This window comes from Narcine bancroftii, chromosome 2 (genome assembly GCF_036971445.1).
Source record: "Narcine bancroftii isolate sNarBan1 chromosome 2, sNarBan1.hap1, whole genome shotgun sequence".
NCBI lineage: Eukaryota > Metazoa > Chordata > Chondrichthyes > Torpediniformes > Narcinidae > Narcine > Narcine bancroftii.
In genome coordinates this window covers 63,199,203-63,219,559 of record NC_091470.1, presented here as the reverse complement: position 1 = coordinate 63,219,559, position 20,357 = coordinate 63,199,203, and the positions used below count along the sequence as shown (strand labels likewise).

The following is a 20,357-nucleotide window of genomic DNA, read 5'->3' as shown; positions in this document are numbered from 1 at the left end:
CAGTGCCAGTAGCTCTCTGTCGAAAGCATTGTACTTCACTTCTGGAGGTTGTAGATGCTTGTTGAAGAAAGTCTACAGCCACCAAATTCCTTTGATCTGCTGCTCCAGAACTCTGACTATCACCGTTCCTGAGGCATCCACCATCAAGGCCTGACCTGGGATATGCTAGGAGAGCAGTGTCTGCCAGGACATAATTGGCCTTCATGAAGGCTTCCACTGACTCCTTGTCCCAGGTGATGTCCTTCACCTTGCCTGCTATCTGGGCAAACAAGAGACGCATGATCCAGGCAGCTGAGGGGATGAAGCTGTGATAGAAATTGATCATCCACACAAACTCTTGTAGTCCATTGGTTGTGTTGGGTCTGGAGAATTTCTGGATGGTCTCCACTTTACTGGGTAGTGGTGTGGCTCCTTTCCTGGTTATCCTGTGGCCCAGGAAGTCTATGGTCTCTAATCTGAACTGGCATTTGGCTGGGTTTATCATCAGGCAAAACTTGCTCAGTCAGGTGTAGAAGTTACAGAGGTGCATCATGTGCTCCTGTTGGTTTTTGCTCACTACCAGGTCCCATCCAGGTCTTGGCCTACTGCATCTATGAGTTTCTGGAAGGTCTGTGCAGTGTTCTTTAACCCAAACAGCCTTCGCAAGAATTCTCAGAGGCCGAACGAGGTGATGATGGCTGTTTTGGGGATATCATCGGTGTGTATGGGGATCTGATGATATTCCTGCTTGAGGTCCACCTTGGAGAAGATCCTTGCCCCAGGATCGCTGCAAATTCCTAGATGTGCAGCATAGGGTACCGATCTGGTGTTGTGGCTTCATTGAGCTAGTGGTCGCTGCCACATGGTCTTCAACCCCCAGTTGTTTTGGGTACCATGTGCAGGGGAGAAACCCATGGGCAGTCCAATTACCATATGATGCCAAGCTCCTTCAGCTTTCTGAATTCCTCCTTCAACAGCCGGAGCTTCTCTGGAGGAAAGTCTCTTGCCCTTGTGTGGAGTGGCGGGCCCTGGGTCAGGATGTGGTACTGTACTCCATGTCAGGGCATCACCATTTTCAAATGGGGTGTGAGCACTGCAAGGAACCCAGCCAGGACCCTGGTGTACTTATTGTCTGATCTCTGTACGCAGTCCAGGTGGAGTGCTGGGAGCCTGGCATCTTTGAGGGGGAAGGTTTGAAAAGTCTTATCATGGACCAATCTCCTCCCTTGAGGTCCATTAGCAGGTTGTGGGTGCACAGGAGGTCTGCCCTGAGAAGCAGCTGTTCCACTGTGGCCAGTGTGGACACCCATGAGAAGAAACTGCCTCCCAATTGCAGTTGGACCTTGCAGGTACCGTGGGTCCAAATCGTGCTGTTGTTGGCAGCCCTCAGTGTGTGGCCCAACTGCCTGTTCCTAGTGTCCTGTCCCAACAGGGGAAGGATGCTGACCTCTGCTCCTGTGTCCACAAGGAAGCCATTAGCGATGGTTGGCCCCAGCGTTTCCCTAAAACCTGCATGGCGACCTGCATCGGTGGGCTCCAGAGCCCAATCTCTGGTGGTAGAAACAGTAGTGGTCGTCTGGATCATCTCCTCTGTGGCGCTGCTGTTTTCACAGCAGCTCTGCATGGGTCTGGCTGCGGGGTTTAGTGACGAGCCCCACGGATGCCGAGCACTCTTTCTTCTGTTTCCACAGAACATCCACGTGCTGTGACTTTCCAGGGGTCGCTGAAATCCACATCAACCAGGAGCAGTTGGATGTCCTTGAGCAGTTGCTCCAAGAATGCAAGGCTTGTGTTTACCCAGGATGGCCAGCATCTCGTTCATGAAACTGACAAGGGCCTGTTCCCTAACCCGATTAGGTGGAGCAGAATGTGCCCCTCCCTCATGCAGTGACAGCTAGAAGGTCTCGGTCAGCAAGCCCTTGAAGGCGGTGTATGCGCCTTCCGATGTTAGTGGGGGGGGGGGGGTGCCTGGATGAAGTTGGCCACCCATCCTGCTGTGTCATGGTCCAAGGCACTCACCACATGGTAGTATCAGGTGGATTCTGCTGTGATCTGCAAGATCTGGAACCATGCCTTAGTCTGGTCAAATTACACACATGGTAGATTTGTGCAGAAGGTCAGCAGCTTGAGAGTGACCATGTTGACTGCTGCCTGTTCGCTCATCGCTGGGTTCAGATGCCATCTAAACTGTCAGGGTCACCAATTGTAGCTGTGCGCTACTCAAAAGAAGGCACACACACATAGTGTAGTCAGGTTAAGCTCTTATTAGGGCTCAGGCCAGAATTTTATACTTGCACTGTTCGCGCCGTGGCCCCCCTTGCTGACGTCACAACCTGCATAAGAAAAGCAGGTTTCCTGCGTGCGGGTTCTTGCCCGTAGAGTAATGCCCTTCTTCCCCACGCGCTGTCCCTGTCTGTTGACTGCGCAGAAAGGCCAGTGCCATTTTAGGGTCATTGGCCTTTAAGCTGCCCTTGCCATTCACCCACCTGCTTGCTGGTTGGGGCCAGTGCCACTGAGCAAGTTGCTGGCCTTTGGTTGTGATCTCCACCCGGAGCGCCGGCTCGATGGCTGCAGCGGCGGTCCATCATACTACTATAATAAATATTGTAGATGACCTTGTAGTGCAGCTACAGCTTGGTAAGTATGATGTCACAATGTCATAGCTAAAGGTTGGATATCATTAGGAGTTGAATACCCAAGGATACACCGTGTATCAAAAGGAGAGGCAGGTAAGCAGAATGGGTAGTGTGGCTCTGTTGGTAAGAACAACATTAAATCATTGGAAAGAAGTGACATAAGGATCAGAAGATATAGAATCATTGTGGGTGGAGTTAAAAAAAATGGCAAGGGTAAAAATACACTGTTGGTAATTATATACAGATCTCCAAATAGTAGCTGGGAAGTGGACAACAAATTACAACAGCAAATAGAAAAGGCATGTCAGAAGGTCAATGTTATGGTAGTCATGGGGGATTTTAACATGCAAGTAGATTGGCAAAACAAAGTTGGGATTGGATCTCAAGAGAGAATTTGTAGAAAGCCTATGAGAGGACGTTTTAGAGCAGTTAGCTGATGACCCCACTGGGGGATTGGCCATACTGCATTGGGTAATGCACCAACAGTCATTAGGGATCTTAGATTACAGGAAACATTTGGGGGCAGTAACAACAATATGATTGAGTTTTATATGAGATGTAACAAAGAAAAACAACAGTCAGATATGTGTCAGAATTTCAGTGATGTAAAAGGAATTACATGGCATGTGAAAGGAACTGGCAAAAGTAGATTGGAAGAGGGCATTCGTTGGCAAGAGGGCAGAGGAGCAATGGATGAAATTTCTGCAAGAAATAAGGAAGGAGCAGGTTAAGTATGTACAGTGCCATAAAAGGGGAAATATTTGAATGGAAAAATGTCATAACTGTGGCTGATAAGGAAAGACAAAGCCAATGTTAGAGCAGAAGAGAAGGCATACAAGGAAAGAAAAATCAGTGGGAAGATAGACGATTGGGAAGTTTTTAAAAACTTGCAGAAGGAAACTAAAAAAACTCATAAGGAGGTAAAAGTTGAAGTATGAAAATAGGCTACCAAATAATATCAAAGGGAATGCAAACACCTTCTTCAGGAATATAGTCAAAGTGAGGTGAGAGTAGTCATAGGACCATTAGACAATGACGCTGGAGAAATAATAATGGGAGACAAGGAGATGGCAGAGTATTTTGCATCAGTCTTCACCGTGAAAGATATTTACAGTATGACAAATGTCAAAGGGTATCAAGGAAGGGAAGTGAGTACAGTTACTATTTCAATGGCAAAGGTGCTCAGAAACCTAAATGGTCTAAGGGTGGATAAGTCTTCCAGACCAGATGGATGGCACCCTCGGGTTCTGAAAGAAGTAGCGGTAAAAATTGTTGAGGCTTTAGTTATGATCTTGCAGGAATTAATAGATTCTGGCATGCTCCTGGGAGGACTGGAAAATCACAAATGTTACCCCACCCTTCAAAAAAGGGAGGGAGGTAGAATAAAGTTAGCCTGACATCAGTTGTTGGGAAGATGCTGGAGTTGATTGTCAAGGATAAAGTTATGAAGCACTTGGAGACATATGAAAAGATAAGCCAGCATGGTTTTGTTTAGGGAAAATCTTGCTTGACAAACCTATTGGAATTCTTTGAAGAAGTGACAAGCAGGCTAGAAAAAGGAGATGCCGTGGATGTTGTGCGTTTCCACTTTCAGAAGGCCTTTGACAAGGTGCCGCACATGAGGCTACTTAACAAGATAAGGGCCCTTGGTATGACTGGAAACATATTTGCTTGGGTAGAGCATTGGCTGATTGGCAGGAAGTAGGAATACAAGGATCATATTCTGGTTGGCGGCCAGTTGCAGGTGGAGTTCCACAAGGATTGGCATTAGGGCCAATCTTGATATGTTGTGTATTAATGATTTGGATTATGGAATGAATGGTTTTGTGGCAAAGTGGCCAAGGTAGATAGAGGAGCAAGAAGTGTTGAGGAAACGGAGGCTGCAGAAGAATTTAGAATGGGCAGAGAAGTGGCAAAGGTTAGGAAGTATCTGGTAACGCACTTTGGGGGAAAAAAAATAAATGGGCAGCCTATTTTCTAAATGGGTAGAAAATTGAAAATTCCCAAATGCAAAGCAACCTGTAGGAAAGGATAGCTTTAAAGTAAACACATGTTGAGTTGGTGATGAAGAAGGCAACTGCAATGCTGGTATTCATTTCAAGAGGAATAAAATATAAGAATAAGGATGTGATGTTGAGGTTTTAGAAGGCCCTGGTGAGACATCCCTTGGAGGATTGTGAGCAGTTTTGGGCCCCTTATTTAAGAAAGGATGTGCTGCTGTTGAAGAGGATTCAGAGGAGGTTCACAAGGATGATTCCAGGAATTAAAAGGTTATCAAATGAGTTGCTTTTGACACCTCTTGGCTTGTACTTGTTGGAATTTAGGAGAATGAGAGAAGGGGGGGGTCTCATTGAAACATTTTGAATGTTGAAAGGCATGAATGGGGTAGATGTTTCCTATGGTGTAAGAGTCCAGGACAAGAGGGCACAACTTCAGGACTGAAGGGTTTCCATTTAGAACAGAGGTACATATGGAAGAATTTTTTTTTAGCACAGGCTATTGTGGAAGCCAGATCATTGGGTATACCTAAGGTAAAGATTGACAGGTTATTGATTAGCCAGGGCATCAAAGGTTATGGGGAGAAGGCAAGGCAGGGGTTGAGTGAGAAAATGGATCAACTCATGATTAAAATGGCAGGACAGACTCAATGGGCTGAAGAGCCTATTTCTGCTGCTTTGTCTAGTGGACTTATGATCTGATGGCAATGCAGAAGACAGAATAGACTTATACTCAACTGTAAGTGCAATTGTTTCTATGGTATTATTCCTATTGAGGAACACTGATTTACACTGACATGTAGCCAATATTTCAAAGAGGCAAAATTAACTAGCAGATGAAAAGTGGGTGACTATGACAGATTTTCAAGTTAAAGGTAAAGGATTACACCAGTAGAGTTGTCTCAGCAAAATCATAAACTTGTTTGTTGTAAAATAATATATTATTGCCTAACATAAAATGAATAAAGAAATTCTTATTCTCCATTATGTTCAAATGTACATTGACAAGACAGCATGCATTATGATCTGCTGTACAACACATAACTAATTTAATGATATAAACCAGATGCAAAATAACAGAAGAGAGTGGTGAATCTACTACCATGGTTGTAGAAATTAGTAAGTTGTTCAGAGAACTGATAGATAATAACAATTAATATTTTGTGAACATGAGATTTTTGTGAGGAGAGGGCATTGTTTAACATTATCATCTATTGAAATTAGTTCAATCATTTCCACTCTATGTATCGACCTCCTGCAGTTGTTTTCTTGATTTTCATTTCCCAGAAATGCACTAGAATAGTTCCAGGAATGAATAACTTCAATCATAACGTTCAGTTTGAGAAGGTTGATTACTCTTTTTCAGCAAAATAAAAGTCAAAAGGTAATTTGATGGAAGAGTTCAGACATGGGAGACAGGAGGAGTTGTTCATATTACTACAATGCTTCTCAGCCTTTTCACACCTTCTTTGAATGTTTCTTTACTTACTGCCAAGTACCGACAATGATGGCATGGATTTTGGTTGGGTGGGAATATTTATTTAGAATTCTCATTTTTAACCCTTTGTTCCCCAGCCAGCTTTAACCTTTCAAAGTGTTTACTCTGGATTGGGACCATGGGTAAACCACAGAATGAACACCAGCATGAACCAGCTGGTGATTGGGTATAAAACCAGTCCCAGAAAACAGAGACACAGAGATTATGCACTTGTTGGTAGTCCCTGAAAACAGGGACATGGTGTCCAAAGGGTTAATGGCAAATTTGCAACCTTATTTCACATATTACCCATTTATTATATCAGTAATCCCTGTCTTCAGTGCATCATCTCTAATGAACCCCTGGACCTCTGGCAGTGAACAGTTCACTGGATGAAAAATATAGGTCATTCAAGGACCAAGGATATAGATGCAAAGTGATGAGCAAATGATCCAGAGGGAATGTCAAGGAAAAACTCATTTTAATGAGAATGGTTATGATCTGGAATTCACTTGGTAAGTGTGGCAGCTTTTAAAGATGTATTGGGTAGACAGTGAAACAAAAATAACACACTGGTCCACTGGAAAAGAACGTGAATGAACTGACTGGTTTGCTCTCCAAGGAGTAGACATAGAACCAAGAGCTGATTAGCTACTTATTGATCCATTATGGGATTCTGTAATGAAGATAATATTGTCTGCTGTCATTTTAACATCCTTAGGTTCCATCTTATTAAACTATTATAAAGCATTCAAGGCTTTAATAGAACATTCTATGTCATAATTTTGATTTTCCAGCATCCATACTTGCAGACATTGATGCTGTTGCCCTGTTATTTATTTCCATGCCCAACAAGGTTTCTGAATGTGAACAATTCTAAGTAAGGGTTGGCTTAGAAATTAGCATGACACCTTTATAGCAATAGCGATTGGGGCCAGGGTTCGAATCCCGTGCGATCTGTACCTCTGCGTGGATTTTCCCTAGTAGGTCCAGTTTCCTTCCACTGTAGGTTTGTAGGTTAATTGGGTATGAATTGGGCAGCATGAAATTGTGGGTCAAAATGGCCTGCTACTGTGTTGTATATTTAAATTTAAAAAAACACTCACTTCAGTTGGTGCATTGTAAAGGGTATTTGTGAACTGATTTGAAACTGACTGGCTGCCTATCTTTCACCCACAAATACTGTTTAATCTCATCAAACAAAATCCTTGAAATACTGTGCAGATCAATGTGTGATCTATCCTCTGTAAGTTTTCCCTTCATAATGTTTGCATAAAGAAAAAAATCAGAAATATCTTCATGAACAGCCCCTTTGAAAAATCAATATAATCAAGTGATTATATTAATATTATTATCTTGAACTGGGTTGCATGGTTAGTAAGGGACAACACAGTAACTGTAGCAGTTAGTACAATGCAGTTACAAAGCTTGCAACCCAGGTTTGATTCCAGCGAATACATGTAAATGGATAATGAATGAAAACAAACTGTTCAATGCAGAGAGAATAAAAAGAATCAATAAAGTACACAAGTAAGAGTCCTTAAATGAGTCCCTGATTGAGTTTGTGGCCGAAGAGTCGGGTGGAGGGGTAGCAGCTTTTCCTGAACCTGGTGGTGTGAGTCTTGTGGCACCTATACCTCTTTTCTGGTGTAATCCTTTACCTTTAATGGCTGTAGTGAGACCAGAACATGTACCTGATGGCGTGGATCCTTGATGATTGTTGTGGCGCTCCATCGGCAGAGTTCACTGCAGATGTTCCCAAGAGTGAAGAGGTTTTTGCTGTGATGTCCTGGGCTGTGTCCACTACCTTTTGGAAGGGTTTATGCTCAGGGGTATTGGTGTCCCCATACCAGACCGTGATGCAGCCGGTCACCACGCTTCTGAGGAAATTTTCTAGGGTTTCCAGTGTCATACCAAACCTCCGTAACTCTTGAGGAAGTAGAGGTACTGACGTGCTTTCTTCACGATCCTATTGGTGTGCTGGGTCCAGGAAAGATCCTCTGAGATAGGGACTCCCAAGAACGTAAATTTGCGCACCCTCTCCACTTCTGATTCCCCCCAATGATCACTGGATCGTACATCTCACGTTTTCCCTTCCTGAAGTCAACAACCAGTTTTGGTGACATTAAGTACAGTACAAGGTTGTTGTCGCTGCACCATTCTGCCAAGTTTTCAATCTCCAATCTTTTTGGACCTTGTATAGCTTCTTCTTTTATTGGTCCCATTAACATTGCTGTTAAATTGTCTATATCACTCCAGAATCTTTTCTTTAGCCTCTGTCATTTGTGATCAACCATGGGTACTGGGTCTCTGGTAGTCGCTGCGGTGTAAAGTTAATATGGAGATCTGTCTGTTGCCCATGCTAATGATAGGTCCAAAGGGATGATGAAAGTCGATACAGTTTAGAGCCAGCAGCATCATAACAGTTGCCGAGCCAGGGCTGGGTCCAGCAGACAGTGGCCTTCGGAATTCTGAATCCGAATTTTTCCTCAGAGTTTACTCCCAAAGTCTTTCCCATGAGCGAGTATAGCCACGGCAGCGGAGGTTTGAAATCGGAGTTTTCCCTCTCCTAGTAAGTAACTATCCATGGTTAACAAGCCCCATCTGCTGGAACAACTGGTTTCAAGATGCCAGTGGCCCGCCTTTGCGCCTTCTCCTGTCAGTGAGAATAGTTCCATCAGGCATAAGAGCTAAGCCATACAGGAGTTGGACATGGTTGTCAGAGGCTGTTTGACACACACGCCATGAAGAGCATTTGTGCAACAACGGGAGCTCGTCCCCACTGCCTCTCTTGGGCTATGACAACATTCGAGTCAAAGGCACACAGACCAAATAGTAAGACTGGCTTATCAGATCAGTGATCTTACAAAATGCACTCCGTTGCCCTATCCCATCACCCCTGCTGACAATTTTTTGGACAGCACATTAATGCTTTGTACCTAGTTCTGAACAGAGCTAAAGAAATTACTTCAGGGTTTAGAGCTCTATACTGTCTATTTATTTTCATTTGAGAAAAATAAAATCAAAGAAGGAACAATTCAGCAATGGAGGGGAATTGTCCTTATTCTTCTTACTTTCCTTATGTCTGATTTTGAGAAAGTTCAAGATTTCTGAACAATCTATGCTTCCTCGTGAAAGGATTTGTTTAAGGTGGCTGGAGTCTTATCAGTACCTAATGCATCAATGGGTTGATTCTGCTATATGAATAAGCAGTGAAGACAAGTGCCTGCCATTCTTTCCAAGTTGACTAGGTATCTCCTCAATCTCTCCACTGACATATCTTCTGCTTTGGTTCCCACCTCCTTGCCACATTAGTTTTTAAACCCTTTTGAGAAGCAAATCTCCAATAGAAGATACTGGTGCCCAGTTCAGGTTCAACCAGACTTTCTTGTACTTCTGGAACAGAGCCCAATGATCAATGCACCTCAAATGCTCAATCATGCACAAGCTGCTGAGCCAATAATTTAACTGTCCTACCTTCCTATTTCTTGCCTCTCTAACATGTGGCATGGGATGCAATCTTGAGATCACAATGCTTGAGTTTGCTCCTTCCCAATTTCCCAAAAGTTTCATTGCAGGATTTTCTTTCTCTTCCTGCCTCTGTTAGATTCAGAATGAACCACTGCCTTCTCACTCCAGCCTTTCAAAATGTTCTGAGACATCTTGGAACCTGGGACCAAGGAGGTGGCACATCATCCTAGAGTCTTTCTCACTACCACAGAATTGACTCTCTGTGTCACTAAATGGGATCTCTGCCCCTTTAGAGTCATAGATCGTGGAAACAGGTCCTTTGGCCCAAGTTGTCCATGGTTACCAAAATGACCCAGCCAAACTATTCCCAATAAATTAGCCAACTGAAAAAAAGAGGGAAAAAATGACCTTGCCTTATCTAAATCTTGCTTGCTATCCTTGATGAAGCCTGGTGTTCATCAAAGTCTGTAGTTTGAAATATCAGCAGCTCCTCTGCCTGGAGGTTGTCCTTCTCTAAATAGCTGTTCATCTAGAGACCATCTCCCTTCTATTTGCTGCTAAACCAGACAGAAGGAAAACTGGAAACCACATGTCTTGAACCCCTTGGTACTCCTTATCTGTTCAATCAGAAGTTCAGTAGATTGGTCATTTGGTACGATTTCCCTTCCATAACTCCATGCTGACTTTATCCATTCCAGCTATTTTCCAGGTGTTCTGTTATCACATCCTTTGTAATCGATCAGCATTTTCTGTACTACCAATATTACACTGATATATTTATCAATATCTGATTATCCTTTTGCTCCTTTTTTTAAAATTATTGCCAGTTCTGCATTTTGAAATTAAATTCATTTTTGAAAGTGAAAACCCTGATATTTCCTTGGCTATTTTTAGTATTCTGAAATGCAGATTTTCAAGATGTAGAGCAATGGTTCTCAACCCTTTTCTTTCCACTCACAAATCACTTTAAGTAATCCCTATGCCATGGGTACTCTGTGATTAGTAAGGGATTGCTTAAGGTGGGATGTGGGTAGAAAGAAAAAAAAATTGAGAACCACTGTTCTAATCATATCTCATTGACTCGTTATATGCACGGTTTCATAAATCCAAAGGAAATGAACCAATGACAATTTTTCTCAAGCAAAATATTTCAGTAACAATTGAGTCTAGAACAGTGATTCTCAACCTTCCCTTCCCACTCACAGACCACTTTATGTAATCCCTTAATAATCACAGAGCACTGATGGCATAGGGATTACTTAAAGTGGTCTGTGAGTGGAAAGAAAAAGGTTGAGAACCACTGATGTAGACATTCATTAGCATACAGTGATATTAACCTCTCCAGTATGTTCTTTTACTAATCTTAATTCCCTTTATTTCTTTCTTTCTATTCATCTTTTGTTTACTGAGCATTTCTGGAAATTTGTTTGTTTCCTCTTCTGTGACGACAAAACCAAACTGCATGTTTTTATTGTTCTGTCAGTTCTTTGTTCCCAATTCAGTCCTTCTTTTGCAAGTTTATTCTCATGTTCTGTCTTTCCGCCTCCTTGTCACAGGGGAAAGCGTTAAACAGTACACAATTACGAATTCACACAGGTGATGCAGACATTTGCACACTATGAGCAGGGGTTCTACGCATGCTCCTGGACACCTGATCTTTAGGAGGTGGCCCTATTACACACTACACACAGGGGTTGTACACACAATTCTGACCCCCTGATCATTTGAAGGTGGCCCTATTACACACGATACACAGGGATGTAGACACACTCCCGGACCCATGATCATCGGGAGGCAGCCCTATTACACACTGTACACTGCGGTATACAAAAGCTTCTAGACCCCTGATCGTTGGGAGGTACAGCTCTACTGCAAGTATTAATCTATAACAATTTGATCTATAACAATACTATGGCTCGGTTTCAGTGCAGTGCACACTTTACTTACGACCCTCCCAAACGATGTCCACAGTAACGACCTGACATGGAGCAATGTCCAGACACAGACCATGAGGCAGAGAGAGCAAAATTGCTTTGAGCTGGTACTAAAACAGTGCTAATCCATGTGTCTAGTCAACAGTGGTGCTTAGTGATTTGAATTAGCCAACGTCAAGGTGTCCACTAATTAGTATCCAGAGACCAACCTTGACCGATGGGTGATGTGACCACCCACAATACACACATAACAGACAGGCAGGGAGGCCACATTTCCTCCACACACAACACCTGTATATTTCTCTGCTTAGGTAAATCTGTTGATGAAACCCTCCGTTTCATCTTGTATTCATATAAGTGAGTTCTTAGACAACACATGGATGAAGGAAAAGTTTCTTTACTTTAGAGTTGATCTAAACAGCACATAAGGCATGCCATGAGGCTGAAAACCTCCATTACAGATTTTACATACTGTCTCCTCCTGGCAGCCAAGTCTAATCAAACAGGAACTATAATCAAGGTTTTGCTAGTGGCCATGCAAACATGATCGCTATCATTACACCCTCATTTATATCATTGTCATCTCTAGAATTGATCAGTAAAACTCTCTTGTGGAGGAGGGGAAGGAAAATCTTAACTAAAGCAGAAAGGTAGGAATGAGATGAAGGCGATGGGGATGATGGATAAGACAAAGGGAGTTTGTCATGGGACAAGTCAGTCAACAAGGGAGGGTAAATGGCAATGGATATGTCCTAAAAAGGAGGTGTGGCCTATGACATCATTAAACTATTTGCCAAGTCAAAAAATGCCTAATGAAAAGATGGGGTTGGGACCCTGGAGCTGTTGTTTGGCTTCATATGAATAGTTAAGGATGGAGAATCATTTGAATCATGAGTCTTGTGAAATGCAACTAATTCTCTTACATAATTATTGAAATTGCTTTTTCACGCTTTCGTGAAAGACAGGGACACATATAACTAGTGCATTATTTAAATTGAACCACGATCACAGAATTGAAACATATATAGAATCATTAATATTGAAAGAAACTTTTTTTTTAAAAAGTCCGGTTAGTAGAGTTTATGTTGTGACTGAATATGGTTCACTTGTTAGAAAGATAAAGAATTCAACATGCATTGGTGGAACAATTTGGCACAAAAAAAACCAAGTTTAACAATATACTAAAAGAACATGCAGGTTTATAAATAATGCAATAATATAATGAAAATGTAAGGTGGATTTGTTAAGATCTGAGTATTGTTAATGAAAGTGTGAAATTGAAGTGTTTATTGATAAATCTTTGGATGAGAGATTTTGTACTCTTTTATGAAACATTTTACACAGAATTAAAAGAGAAACATACTTTAAATTTAAATTTTAAATTTAGACATACATCATGGTAACAGTCCATGCCGTCCAATTATCCCAAAAAACATACAACTCTGGTATATTTTGTAGGGTGAGAAAAAACCAGAGCACCTGGAGGAGACCCATGCAGACATGGGGAGAATGTACAAACTCCTTACAAACAACACTGGACAGGAACCTGGGCCATTAACGCTGTGGCAAATAATTTCTGTCCTAGGAAATAAATTATTTCACACTGCATATGGGTTACTTCTGATTATTTTTCTAAACTGGAAAAGATACTGTGTGTAAAATGCAGTATCAACACAATTTTTTTTTTACAAGTTAACTCTCTTTGATTTCCACATTTCATAAATGACACAATTAATGACTAATGACACTGAAAATTATAGAAGTGTGTTCATGTGGAATCATCTAACTGTTCCATCAGAAATAAATTAAGCTGAATTCACAAGGTAACCAATGTTTATTTAATGGGTGATTTAGGAAATATTAAAAAAAATTCTCCTTAATTTTATGTGAAACACTAGAAATCATTCCCATGCAACAATATCTCATTCTGAAGCTAAACATCATTGCAAAAGATTCAAAAATATTATTTTCATTACCTTCTACCAAATGTACTGCCACGTATTTCAAAATATGTTAGCATAGATTCCAAAGCATAGCATTCGGCTTGAATTCAGCAATTTGGCATATGAAGCATCAATATTTCCATAGCAACCTAAGTGACATGCATTTATGTAATTTTTTAATACAAAAATACTCATCTGAAGCTGCCTCATAAATATGTTTAATAAATAAAAATGAAGATAAGCCAAAAACAGGTAACTAAAGGTTTGGCAAAAGACATGTCCATGATATTTATTGGTGGCCTGTAGAAATAGGAATCTGAAACACCAAATGGCTTTCTTTCAATCATATATTCTAGTACATTTATTTCAATTCTTTTTTTAAAACTGGACTGAATTTCCTTTAGCCAGAGAAGCAGGTAAAGACTTACATTGCATGTCAGTTGGGTTAAACCTTCCGTTGAGAACTAGGTAATGGCACTTTTTGAGAAGTAGTTAGGGATTTTCAACTCATGTCAATGGAGTGAACCCTTGCAAGGTTAATTACTTCCATTGTCACATCTATGAGTATTATCACTTCTCTTCTCTAGTACCAGTGAAGGGAGAGTTGGAAGTTTGTCTATCAGGTTTCTGGGATAGGCTGTAAATCATTGTTTATTATAATCTGGCCACTGTGACAGAGGTGCACCAAAGAAGAGGTACAAGGACTGCCTAAAGAAATCTCTTGGTGCCTGTCACATTGACCACCGCCAGTGGGCTGATATCGCCTCAAACCGTGCATCTTGGCACCTCACAGTTCAGTGGGCAGCAACCTCCTTTGAAGAAGACCGCAGAGCCCACCTCACTGACAAAAGACAAAGGAGGAAAAACCCAACACCCAACCCTAACCAACCAATTTTCCCCTGCAACCGCTGCAACCGTGTCTGCCTGTCCCGCATCGGACTTGTCAGCCATAAACGAGCCTGCAGCTGACGTGGACATTTACCCCTCCATAAATCTTCGTCTGCGAAGCCAAGCCAAAGAAAGAAAGAAAGAAATAATTATAATCACACTGATTCCCACAACTGCCTTAATTATTCTTCCTCCTCTAAGGATTATGTATCACCATTTAATCTCCATTGCATGAAAGAGCAGTAATCCCAACATGCTTTCCTATCTTCCTGTAGGAAGCCTCCAGTGTTCATACAAGGGGAATCAGCACAAAAGCAGGCCCTTTGGTCCAACGAGGCCTCACCAAAGGACAAGCATTTACTTTTAAACTAGTTCTACTCCAACCTATTTTGTTCTCCAGCTTTCCCAATATTTCCTCAGATACCACGACTCACCTACATAACAGGGTAATGTGCAGTGGCCAATTAACCTGCAACCTGCTCATCTTTAAGACATGGGTTAAAGCACCCAGAGGAAACCCATGCAGCCACAGGGAAAGCATGCAAAGTCCACATAGACACACTTGAGTCGTGAGGCATCAACTCTACAGCTGCACCACTGTCCTATGCAGTTTCTGAAGACATACACCACCAGTAATAATACATCCGTTTTGTGATGCCTCCTGAATGGTACATGGAGAACTTGCAGAATGACAGATTGTTGCTGTTAATTCCCTGCTGCATACCCTCCTTTCATGACCCATCAAATACAATGATGACCCCACTTTCCCTGTATTTGAGGCAGTTTTCATACAGCTTCCACTTAGACTGAGGAGTTTGAGGTTGGGCACTTGTGAGTTACAGCTTCAATGCTGATTTCCTTTAAACACCCAGTATAACCCCTGTTATCTGGAATTCAAGCAACTGATGACAAAATCGAGGAAAATAAATAGGTAAAAAATATGGAAGTTTAAAACTGGCATGCCTCGCTGTTAGTTCACCAATCTCAAACAACTGGAAAATTCACTTATTTGGCACCTACCTATCTCCATAGATACTGGATAGCAAGGGTTTTACTGTATTTATTTTGCTCCTGGGTATTTCTAATTTTTTTTCTCCCTTGTTCCAAGGTATTTTGTAAAATTCACAAACTAAATTGCACTGGAACCTCTAAGTTTCTGCTGACATCTCTATGATTTTTTTTGCCTTGTTTTGTGCCTTGTCAATTGTTTTTTAGTAGATGCTAACTTCTAACCTTAAGATAATAAGGAGAGAAACAGATAAAATGGGAAAGGTTGGAGTGAAGAGTGAGACAAACTTGAACACCATAAAGACTGTAGGTGGAGAAGCATTGGATACAGTGAAGCGAAAGTAATGCCATCCTCTCCCATTTCTTCTTTTAAAAGTTGATTCTTTCAATGAGGCATGTTGTTTCCACTGTAAATTGAATAGATTATATCAGAATTAGATCTTGGTGTTACTAAGACAGCTTTTTGAACAGCATAATGCAATTTTATAGCATATAATTATAGTCCCCAAGCAAGCTAAAGTAATTGCCATGAATTGAACTATCACTAGTTGGAACAATAAATTGAGCCAGCATTTGTGCAATTGTAGGGAATTAAACAATAACTGTCCTCAAAGCAATTTGGATCACTAAGAAGTTTTTGCTGACTAGTTAAAAAAAAATTGACCTGATTAATTATTGTCCATGAAGATCTCAAATCTGATGTACATTCGCACTGTGCTCTGACTGACAACATTTGTGCCATAAAGGTAATTGACTTGATAGTAGTGTGGGGTCTGATATATGAGCCCTGCGCTGTCAAAGTCACTTATTCCATGACACTGTATGGACTGCAACATTGATTTGTCTGAAAAAAGTCATCACTGATCTCAATGTAAGTGGTCAACCTTAACAGTTGGTGACTTCTGACCAAACCAGTTTTTGGAGTGTTGATGGGAGACTGCAGGATCTGATGATTCTTGCAAACCCTGATCCTGCCAGAATGTGCTGCAGTTTTTATGGCTCCAAGACATGGTTCAGGCTTTAATTCTCTCCTCAACTTACACTAAACTGAGGTCATTTGGAGACATGGAATCTCACTAAGGGGGATGAGAGCCTTAGAGTCTCTGTTCCTTCCCTCTCCAAAACAGGACATGATTAAGATTTTTTTTAAGCATTAGTGCAAGTAATGGCCAGTCCACATAGACCTCACCAGGAGCCAATTTTGTTACCTGATAACTTGGCTTATCCTACTTCTGGCCCAGGAGTCTTTTGGAGAGCACATGGCCAAATCCCTTTGGTTCTCTCACCTTCATGTGGTACCTCCATCTAATACGATTGAAAGTATCAATCAAAATCAGATCCTTATAAGGATGAGGTTTTGATTTCTCCTGTGAACCTTTTCATAGGGAAAGATACCAGCACAGTGAGCTTAAATCTGGGTAATCCACACCTCCCACTTATCTCAGCCTCTCCCATACTCTCCACCTTAATCCCATACCTGTGGGTGGGAGAGATGGAGATGAACGTATGGAGGTGGAGTCTGAAAGTCTGTTGTTAGTCTGACCAAATGGAAAGTAATCAGAAACAGAAAACTGAGTAAAGCCCTTTTAAACATTGCCTACCTCTGGTTCAAAAGCCAGAATCAAACGAGGTGCACATTTTATGATTCAGAAGCTCCTCCATGCCAGGTGGCATTGGACTAGCATGGGCTTCTACTGCTTCAGTTCTTATGTTATTAAACTGCCTCTTGGAACTTGGTGTGAATTATACAAAGCACACCAGCAGTCCACATCCAGCATCTCTGGAGACCTGTGCCATTGGCTGATCCTTCAGGCACCTTTTAATGAAACTGATAGGAACTCATCTTGCAGAACCTGGGAGGACTGCAAGAGACTGAAAGAAGGCAAAATAATGGCAAAATTTCCCCCCCCCCCACCTAAAGGTGATTAAATATGATTCCTGTTCCACCTCCTACATAATGTGTTGACTGGAGGCTGTGATGCACTGATTTGAGAAGCTTATGAAAGGGAATGCCGATATCTGTAGAGATTACAGCATTAGAATCAGTGGAGCTACAAAATCAGACAGGAAGAAAGGTTGTCCAGTATCTAGTTGACCCCCTGTGCTCCCAAATCCCATTCATGGAAACTCTTAGCATTTCAGATAATGGACATTTCAGGCTGATGCCTGGGATGCAGCGGAGGCTTCATGTCATAATCTGACATTCTGATGACATCCATCCCAGATTGTGATTCTCCTGGGCCAGGTAAGCCCATTGTGTCATTTTGGCCTGCAACAGGGTTGCACATTATGATGCCAATTCAGTGTGCAGTCTTCCAATTTACATTGTTGCTTCTGGACAATTTATATTCATTTCATGATCAAATGGCAAAAACATAAATTGGCTGAAAATTAGTTACTATTCCGGCATTTGTGTCACACCAAAATTAAAACTTGATGCTCTGGTGCTTGGTTTTATTTGGATTGAGTACAGTGTAAATGAAGGCCTGAAAAGCTATAAGGATGAGGTTTTGATTTCTCCTGTGAACCTTCTCATCGTGAAGGATACCAGTTCAGTGAGCTGACATCTGGGTAATGATCGGATTTCAAAATTTCCCAAGGTGTTGGAAGGTAAGGAAGCTCCAGGGGCTTGAATATAAATATGGTAAAAGTTAAATATTTTAACTACACTATCTTCATTTCGAAAGTACACACAAGAATTTTTTAAAAAGCCCAATGACTTGAATTCTGAAAAAAATGTTAGAAATTGTTAAAAATATTAAAAACATTATTGATCCCTGTTAAGTGCTCTAGATCCCACCTTCAATACATTGCTCCAGCTCATCTGATTATGACCAAGGACAACTTTATCTTTCCCATTCTCTGGTTGCTCACCAGCCAAAAGTTTAAATAATAGCCTTTTTGAAAATCAAGGTACATCAGCTTATGTTAGTTAATAGTTCCTTTCTAAAGTCAAAACAATTCAGTTAAGATCTTGCCCTCTAAATCCAGACAGCCTTCTGTTAACTGGATTACAATTATTTGGAAGTGCTTCAGTTCAACCGGTAAAATTGTAAGTAATAAAGGCATGGCTTATTGTAAGCCACTTTATTACTTATAGATTCAACTTTTCCAATGCACTCCTGGCAATCCTTCCTCTTTCATTTCAGCAACCTCCAAGACCTTGGAGTTAACACCCACTGCATTATTGGATCATGGATTTCCTCACCTTCAGATCACAATCAGTGAAGATTGGTAAGAACATCTCCTTCATAATCTCCATCAGTACCAGAGCACCACAGGGCTGTGTTCTTCACCTCCTGCTCTACTCACTTTACACCTACGACTGCGTGACTCAATTCGACAATAACACCACTTACAAATTTGCTGACGATACCATGCTAGGGGGTTGTATAAAGGATGGTGGCGAGTCTGCATAGTGGATGGAGATTGAAAACATGGCTGAATGGTGCACCGACATCAAGCTTACTCAGTCTCCAAAGCTCAGGAGATGATTGTTGACCGGGAAAGGAAAGCCAGAAGTATACAATCCAGTGATATTTTGGGGGATCAGAGATGGAGAGGATGAGCAAATTTAAGTTCTTAGGAGCCACTATCTCGGAGGATATTTCTTGGAACCAACACACCAATAGCATTATGAAGAAAGCACAACAGTGCCTCTACTTCCTCAGGAGTTTGTGGAGGTTTGGTATGACATCAAAAAACCCAGTCAAATTTCTACAGGGGTGTTGTGGAAAGTATGCCGACTGGCTGTATCACAGTCTGGTATGGGAACACTAATACCTCGAGTGTAAAGCCTTCCAAAAGGTAGTGGAAACAGCCCAAGACATCACAGGAAAAACCTTCCCCACTATTGTGTACATCAACAGGGAATGCTGCCGTTGGAGGGCAGCAGCAATCATCAAAGACCCACACCACCCAGCACACACTCTGTTCTTGCTGCTGCCATCAGGAAAGAGATATAGAAGCCACAAGATTCACCTCCAATAAGTAGTAATTCTGCCACACTTGCAGGAGAAAGGAATCTCAGGGTTGTATGTGATGTCAGGGATGGTATATACTCTGACAATAAATCTGAAATCTAAATCTAAATCTCCTTATCAACATGAGCTCATTGAAGATCCATGTTGTGCTTCTCAGGCTCCTCTGTGTCATGTTGACGCAATCACAAAGAAGGCTCTCCGGAGGCTGAGGAGATTCAGCATGTCACTGGAGACTCCTGTGGACTTCTACAGATGTACCTTGGAGAGTATTCTGACTGGTTGCAGCACAGCTTAGTATGGAGGCGGTAACTCTCAGGACAGGAATGAACTCCAGGGGGTTGTTAACATCACAGGCACCAGACTTCACTCCATCGAGGACCACCTGCATGAGGAAGTGTCTTAAAAAGCAGCCTCTATCCTCAAAGACCCCCATCACCCAGGCCATGCCCTCTTCCTGCTACCATCGGAATGAAAGGTACAGGAGCCTAAAGACGAGCCCTCAGCGGCACAAGGACAGCTTCTTCCCCACTGCCATCAGATACCTGAATAATCAATAATTTTATGAATCCAAAGACTCAGCCTTTCTTCTTGTGCACATTTAATTATTTATGCATGTATTTATTTATTTATTTGTGTATTCCTTCCTTACATTGATGCAGTAAGATGTTATAATATGGATGTTTGCACTAGGATGCTGCGATTCTGACTTACACCAACTTTTTTAAAAGCAATGCTTTCCTTTCAAAATTCTCCTTTCTACTTTCAAGTCCCTCCATGACACCAGTACTCCTGATCCCTGTAATATCCTACAGCTTCATGAATCTGAGTCATTTACATTTTTTTTCCTTGATACGTTCTCTGGAGTGCCCCCAAATTTAAGTGTCCACACTTATGAAGATTGACATCTGGAATTCTTATGGCAAGTCTCTGAATCCATTTCCTTCTGTAAGACAGTGCCAAAAAACTACTTTTTTTGACCAAGATTTTGTTTTCCTTCTCCAATATTATTTGGGCTCTTTGTCACGTATCATAGATAACACG

At 41.6% G+C, this 20,357-nt stretch overlaps 2 long non-coding RNA genes across 7 annotated transcripts in view; one reads left to right on the top strand and one right to left on the bottom strand.

The window, feature by feature from the left end:
- The first annotated feature begins 2,635 nt into the window (after positions 1-2,635).
- The window catches only part of LOC138753632 (uncharacterized), a 36,697-nt gene continuing 18,975 nt past the window's right edge, over positions 2,636-20,357 (top strand). The window contains exons 1-2 of one of the 5 annotated variants that reach the window (XR_011351312.1): positions 2,656-2,708; positions 18,483-18,567. This is a non-coding gene — a long non-coding RNA (uncharacterized lncRNA). Of the gene's footprint in view, positions 2,709-13,671; positions 13,690-17,608; positions 17,944-18,482; positions 18,568-20,357 lie in introns of those variants that run through there. The other 4 variants (XR_011351310.1, XR_011351311.1, XR_011351313.1 and 1 more) reach the window with 4 other exon arrangements.
- Positions 13,344-20,357, bottom strand: part of LOC138753633 (uncharacterized) — a 28,267-nt gene continuing 21,253 nt past the window's right edge. Inside the window, exon 4 of one of the 2 annotated variants that reach the window (XR_011351314.1) lies at positions 13,344-15,740. This is a non-coding gene — a long non-coding RNA (uncharacterized lncRNA). Of the gene's footprint in view, positions 15,741-16,557; positions 16,639-20,357 lie in introns of those variants that run through there. The other variant, XR_011351315.1, reaches the window with a different exon arrangement.